Source organism: Eublepharis macularius, chromosome 6, assembly GCF_028583425.1.
Source record: "Eublepharis macularius isolate TG4126 chromosome 6, MPM_Emac_v1.0, whole genome shotgun sequence".
NCBI classification, from domain to species: Eukaryota; Metazoa; Chordata; class Lepidosauria; order Squamata; family Eublepharidae; genus Eublepharis; species Eublepharis macularius.
The window spans coordinates 72,683,138-72,689,137 of record NC_072795.1 but is presented as its reverse complement, the minus strand read 5'-3'; positions in this window follow the sequence as shown (position 1 = coordinate 72,689,137).

Below are 6,000 nucleotides of genomic sequence, written 5' to 3'. Positions count from 1 at the left end.
GAATTTTATTTATTCTAAATAAAAGTTGATATCTTTTCCTTACAATTCTATAGCTGTAAGTGCAAATGTTAAATATTGTTACCTCAGGACTTTTAATGATGTTTAAGTTGGTGTCTCCTTTCAATATTGCTGCCCACATAAAAAAAAATTAGAGCATCCAAATCTGAAACTAGAGACACATACATTATCAGTAAAAAAAAGACTAATATTTTTGGCACTTTGCATTTGTCAAAATCATGGGCAATTAAGTTCAGTCCTTCCCAGACATGAAAGTGTCCTTCCCTCTCATTTAATACTGAGGGCCAAGCTACAAGTGACAAATGACACTTGAATGGCAAGTGGATTGAGTGGAGGGCAAGTGAACAGGGAGAAATACACTTGCCATTCAAGTGTCATTCGTCACTTGTAGCTTGGCCCTCAATCTCTTGTAGCCTCGATGGACAAAAATCCTGGAGGGGGGGGGCTGTACTGTATGCAGAAACTCCCACAGGAAATTTGACCTTAATAGTTACGGATTGAAAGGAAGGAAGTTCCTGTAAAAGTGAAGAGGGATAGCATAACGTTTTTCAAACACTTCCAGTGAAATACCACATATTTCAAGATAGCTGGCATGATGTGTACAACAATCCCATGTAAGATGCATTGTGTGAATATTTCCATAATGGCTATTCAGTGAAGTCCGTGTATCAGGGGGTGGTAGTTTCAAAGAATTAGCAAAAACGTTCTTTTATTCAATCATGTTGCTGCAGGATTCTTTCCGTCTCCAGAGTCTGGCAGGCCAAAAGAATGAGAAGAGGGCTTTCATACAGACAGTTCAGACAGACTTTTTGTTTGTTACATTTTTAATCCACTCTTCCTGTGAACAGCCTCAGAGCGGAATACAACATATATAAAGTAACATAAACATATTAGTTTAAAAACCAGATTAAAACATTAATAAATACAGCAATACAATTTCTAAAAGACAGCGGCACACATATTGCACAACCCAACAATAACAGCAATCCATAGGGCCAGATGGCCAACTGCTAGATATTAACAGAACAAGGGGGTAGACACACACACCTGTGGCAGGAGGCCGGTTCCTTAGAGATTTCCAACCATTTGTAACTTTTGGTTTTGACAGTTTTTGTCTGAAATAATGTTGTGCAAATACAGAAACCTCACTTTGGTCTTTGCATCTTTGAATTGTGGACGAGATAAACACAACTTGCTGTGTCTTATTCTGTGGATCCAGCACCATCACTTATCATTTCCCCAATTCTTTTCAGTCTCAGAGCCAAGCTACATGAGATGCCCAGCATGTGGCTAGTTTGCACAAGTTCACTTGGGAACCTGGGAAGTGTAATGGGGCCAGCAACACGGCCAGAAGTACAGGCGGGAAAGAGTCAATGAAGAGAGCCCAAAGAGAGCTTTCTGCCACGGCTAGACGCCTGCCAGCTTCAGGCTACCCCCAGGCTCTGCCCCTGCTCTCCTGCAGTTGTCTTGAGCTCAGCCTGAACAGAGTACACTTCAAGCCAAGCTCCTCTGAGGCTGGTTTTATTGAAGGGCCTCAAGTCTAGGCAGTGGTAGCTGCCTTGGAGAAGCTGTGCTATTCTTCTGGTTGCTACCTTCACACTCCAGGATGAGAGACAGGGCCTAGCGCCAGGCTCAGTGGTTTGGCAGAGACCTTAAAAAAATTATTATTATTACTTACATTTGGGGCCTATTTTCTATCAGTCGAGAGGGCTAAAGCAGGGTTAGACCCAGCCCCTGCAGGTCTCTGGGCTATCTTGCCTTCCCTCCCCTCCTCATTGTTTTCATACAGCAAAGGCCTTTCTGTAGGCCTCAGGAGTGGCTTGCAGCCACCTGACAAGTGGATTGCTTCACGTATTATTGCTACTGGCCTAGCAGGGGTCTGCATTCCTAGGGTAGTAACCCCCCTCCCCCCATTTAGGCTTCTCCCCCCCACTACCACTGTTTTTACTTCATGGGGAGGGAGTACTTCCAGAAGCGACAGCAAAGGCTTTGTTGGAGGCCACAGGGGTGGTTTGTAGCCATCTGAGGGGTGGATTGCTTTACACATTATTGGTAAAGGCATAGCAGGAGTATACATTACCAGGGTGGATTCTGGTAACTCACCATCTCTGTTTCTTCCTGCTCAATTGTGCTGCCTTTTTAGGTCTAAAGAACAGCTATTGGGATTTCTCATTCACACCACCTGATGGCATATTGCGTTTTTGCATCTGCTTTGGCAAGAACTGGATTTTTGTGCAAAGAAAAATAGTAAAGAGTCTGGTAGAACCTTTAAGACTAACCAAAGAGAGCTATGGCTTTTGAAAGCTTATGCTACAAATAAGTTGATTAGTCTTAAAGGTGCTACTGGACTATTTTGCTACTACAGACTAACACGGCTAACTCTTCTGGATCCATGTGCAAAGAAAGAGATGGGCAGAAGGGAGAGCAGAAGTTAACCATTTGATTGGAAGTGTGTGGGATTTGATGAATAGCATTTAGTTTATAACAAACAGAATACAAATTGATATTAAAGGACAATCATCACAGTTACTAGGTGTCAGGCTTTGTGGGTTGCTGTAACAACATGGTAGAATGCTACCAAAGAAAGTCATCCAAAAGCCACCCAAAAGAAAGGGGGAGTGTGTATGCACCCTACAACCAGGAGACCCCTGAGGCAAGAGGAGGCAACAGAGACCCAGTGGCACATCTAGATGACTAGGAAAGGCCAGGGTCTGGAAGAAGAGTCTAGGTGAAGAATCATCCGGGGAGAATGCAGAAACCTGCAAAGCTGTCATGCAGGGCACAGAAGTCTAAAATGTTATCTGACTTTTCTGACAGATTAGCACAACTGATGGCTGGTAACCGATCTGGGCTAGTCTGCCATAATCCAATCCTATTGCAATGGCAGTTAGGTCCCTGGAGATATTTTTGACTTAGGCCACCAGGGACATAGTATAAAGGGGGCAGTATATTGATGGTTAACCCTCCTCTTCAGAGAACTAGAAGAGAAGGATGATGTAGACCTTATAAGGGAGACCAGTGAAGTGAGACATAGGAAAGTTTACTATACCTGGGCCATTTGACTGCCAGGGTTTCCAATTTATGCTGAGGTTCCAGCCCATAGGCAACCTGGGTGGGCGTCCCCTCCTCTTTTCATTATATATTATGTATATATATGTACTTAATTCAGGGAGCCTGTTCCATGAAATGTACAGTTCAGGCATCAATGCAAGTGTGGCTGCCCCTATAATGTTCTTGTATCAGCTGAGATCACACAAGATACTCATGAAGTCACTCAGATGTCCCATGTAGTAGATAAGTCAGTTTATTGGTATCATACAAAAATGTTCCAAAACAAACTACCACTCCCAAACTCCAAGAACGGCAACAACTGAGAGATAGGAAAACACTAAAACCCTAAATACCTTTCAGCTGTGCTAGGGAAAGTGTTTCACTTAAAGAGACATCACAACACATCCCCCATTCACAAAAAAAGAATATCTATATCTATATCTATATCTATATCTATATCTATATCTATATCTATATCTATATCTATATCTATATCTATATCTATATCTATATCTATATCAAATCAGATAAAAACTTAGTTAAAAATATGTATAACAATACAATTCATGGTATATATCTTTCTGGTAAAAACACGAGTCTACCATGAGATATTCGGGACACCTTTCCTCCACCTGTAAAACATGTGTATCACAATGTACATTTACATCCTGTTTAACATCTTCCATAACCCCACTGGAAATATCACTAGGCTCATAACATTGTCTATCAGGATCTATATCTTGTTATAAGCTTATAAAATCATTATTTCCAGACCCTCTATACTGACACCTTATCATGCGTCTGTTTCATCGATAAGTGGTCCCCAGCCCTAAGGAAGCCTGCCTCACTTCAACCAGGGCGAGGGTCTTTTCAGTCCTGGCCCCAGCCTGGTGGAACACTCTGTCAATGGAGACCTGGGCCCAGCGGGACATATTATCATTTCGCCGGGCCTATAAGACAGAGCTGTTCCGCCAGGCATTTGGTGGTTGAAGGGGGCGGTGCCATGTCGGCCCCTCACCTTTGGGGTGGGGGGTTCTCCCCACCATTGCACCTTAATGTATTTGGTTAATTTATTTTATTATTGCTTATGGTATGTTGATTTTAGAAATATTGTTTTCTTGTTTTTATTGATTTTAACTGTTGTTCACCACCCAGAGCCCCTGAGGATGGGCGGTTTATAAATTGAAATAAGAAGAAGAGGAAGAGGAAGAGGAAAAGGAGAAGAAAGAAATGTCCATCTAGAGTCATCACTCGATATGTGCGGGGCTGGTCACATTTCTCCGTTACAGTTGCAGGGAATCAGCCGTCATTAGATTCTACCCATACTGAACCTCCTTGCTGTAGCAGCTTGAAAGGTTTTGCTGACCTATCATAAAAATATTTTGCCTATCTTGACCATTCTGAAGACCTTCTTTCACCCCAATAGGTATTTTGGGACATAATAAACCAGTAGTTACTGGCAATTTACTTCTTTATATTCTACCCATCAGCATCAGAGCTGGCGAATACACCATTCCAGTAACAAGTATATTACGATATTCTAATAATGCCAAATAAGGGTCTCTTTGCAATTCTTCTGCCTTTTTAATAAGCTGTTTTATGGAATAAATGGCTCTTTCTACTATTCCATTGGATTGTGGGTACCCTGGACTACTAAAGCACTGTTCAAATACCCAATCCTGAGCAAATCATTGAAACTCTCTACTCACAAAAGATATATTGTCACTCACAACCGTCTTAGGAATGCCATGGCGAGCAAACACAGCTTTAACAATCACAGTTCTCGCAGTTTTATCAGGCAAACTTGACACCTCTGGATATTTCAAAAAATAATCTATCACAAGAAGGAATGGGGAAAAACGATATTCAAAAATATCTTTTGGCTCCCCATTGGGAAAAACAAATGTATTATACACTGACAGGGCCTCTTCTCCCACACAATTCAGCAAAATAGTTACTTGCCACTTTTTAGAAACATTATCAACACCAGCTGCTGTAAAATACAGATGAAAAGCTTGGTTCCAACGCTTCCACTTTTCAGCCAGGTTACCTTGCAACACAAGTGGAGGTGGAGGTCAAAAAAATCCATGTCTGTCACTTCTGAAATCACACAAGATACTCATGAAGTCACTCAGACGTCCCTTGTAGTAGATAAGTCACTTTATTGGCATCATACAAAAAAGTTCCAAAACAAATTACCATTTCCAAACTCCAAGAATGCCAACAACTGAGAGACAGGAAAACACTAAAACCCTAAATACCTTTCAGCTGTGCTGGGGAAACAGTTTCACTTAAAGAGACATTACAGTACAGCCCCCATGCATTTATGCTGCCCCAGGCTGCGGAGAGTGAGCATTAGGCATTGGGAGAGGGGGCTGGGCTCTTAGCTGTGAGCCAGTAAATTTGCCTTTACCTCATGTAATTGGAGGTACTTAGCAAAATGTTGGGGTCATACCCTAAATATACACTCTTTGTTTTGTTGGAAGGTTTCAAGTCCATACCTGCAATGACGGCTAGTGAGTTCTGGCTTCTTCTTCATCTTTCTTGCGTTACTGACTGGAGGTTTATGGTCCATTGGACATGGCTGGCCTCCCCTATGGGAGCTCCAGCAGCTGGCAGGGCTCTGAACCTTGTCTCCAGGGTGGTGCCCGGAGTGGAATTCCAGGCACCTCTGCTGCCTCAGGGCCCATTGGATTCTGAGCTTATTTTCAGGGGCAGTGGTGGCCAGAGCTGTGGCCTGTTGACCAGTCAGAAAGGAGTCACATCACAGACCTTAGATGCTTCGAATTTTCCAATCCTCACGGCAGTTTGATTGTTGGGGGAGGGAACTAGATAACCACTCAGTCCACTTCAGGTGTAACGATCAGGCAGTAGTGCATGTACCCAATCCTCTTTCTTCTAAGTCACATAGGATTTATGAAACTGGTCTAG